The sequence below is a fragment of the Anopheles merus genome, chromosome 2R (genome assembly GCF_017562075.2).
Source record: "Anopheles merus strain MAF chromosome 2R, AmerM5.1, whole genome shotgun sequence".
Taxonomy (NCBI): domain Eukaryota; kingdom Metazoa; phylum Arthropoda; class Insecta; order Diptera; family Culicidae; genus Anopheles; species Anopheles merus.
The window spans coordinates 38,545,673-38,547,203 of NC_054082.1; the positions used below are offsets into that span (position 1 = coordinate 38,545,673).

The 1,531-nt window shown below is 43.6% G+C and overlaps 1 non-coding gene across 1 annotated transcript; it reads right to left on the minus strand.

Moving 5' to 3' along the window:
- Window positions 1-325: 325 nt before the first annotated feature.
- Trnak-uuu lies at window positions 326-398 on the minus strand. The gene has a single exon. It is a non-coding gene; the product is annotated as a tRNA-Lys (tRNA).
- Between the last annotated feature and the right edge of the window lie 1,133 nt (window positions 399-1,531).

The following is a 1,531-nucleotide window of genomic DNA, read 5'->3' on the forward strand; positions in this document are numbered from 1 at the left end:
CCTAGAAGAAGACTTTGGTTTTGTGTTTATTTATTTGCTTCACCAACCTCCGAACGAGTTTGTTCGATCCAAAAAGTTTACAAAACTCCTTTGTTTACGGTTGGCACTAAGCATTATTGAATGAAGGATGAAGCGTTATGGTTGAAAAGTTTTGCTTTGATTTTACTTGGTTCAGTTTATTTAACTTTAAATAGGTTTATATGGTTCAGAAACAAGTCCAGACGATGTATCCACTAAAGAGATTTACAACAATTAGACCTTGCTCTACATGGCACTATTATGTACACAAGAGATGTTATTTATTATAAAAAAGCAATGTCATCACCGCCCGAATAGGGACTTGAACCCTAGACCGTTGGATTAAAAGTCCAACGCTCTACCGACTGAGCTATCCGGGCACATGTGGCAATGAAGGAAAGGTAGAGTACCGTTGAAGTTACCGGGGACTGGCGTGTGATGTTGTTTTCACTGTATTGCCTAGGTCAAATTTTGTTTACTTTTTATCAAGCGTAAGACCAAACATCTAGCATTTTTGTATTGACAAAATAAAACTGCAAAATTAAAGCTCTCAGAACGAAGCATGAAACAGCGTTCAAAGAAACTTCGTCTTCACCTCCCTTGTATCAATTTCCATAAACATGATATCTTGTATCACACTGAACCTGAAAGGAGCTTGTCGTCCTTCGCCCTTTGTTCCTGTTGTCTCCAAGCTGTTTTTGCACTGAGAGTTGAGTATGATTCAAAGGAAAAACGATACTTTGGTATCGAAAATATGCCGAGGTTTCAACAATTACCCGAATTAGAAATCTTCTACCAGCTTCATCAAACCCAGACCGGGACACTACCAGCTGCCCCTTGCAAACATACATACACACACACACACAAAATCTCTACTAACTACCCTTACGCTATCAACACATGTCTTTCGGCACCCTCAGGATCGAGATTCGAAGCGACCAGTTTCCCACAGTGACTGCAGCACGGTTGCGCTGATGCTGTGTATCACCCGGCATCCGACACCGACATGGAAAACGTAATTTGTCAGCTAAAATTTAATGTCAACCTAATTGTGTTAGCTCGACTTTTGGGAGCGCACTCGGGGAAAACTCGCACAATGGTTGCCAGTTTGGCGCTGTGCAAAGTGCAATCAGGCACTCTCAATTATTATGGAGTGGTTGGCCTTCATCGATGCATCCCATACCAGCAGGGCCATCCTACCGACGCATACGCGCTCTCTGGACCGATCGCAATATGTGTGCAGGCGCGATATGATGAAATCAGCAGCATTGCTTCGATCACACTTTCGCCTGACACGCTATTAAGCGTGCCTGTTGTACGTGCATGTGTATGTGTCGGTGTGTGGTAATGTTATCAGCAGCACAGCTTCAAAATGTCATCAGTACCTCCGGATCCCATCTTTTCACAGGCAGAGAACGTACTCACACTCGCACAAACCCCTTTTGCTCAACTTTCGAGCCCGCAGGCACTGTTTTGGCGCGCAACAGCGTATTGCCATGGAATGTCTGACATA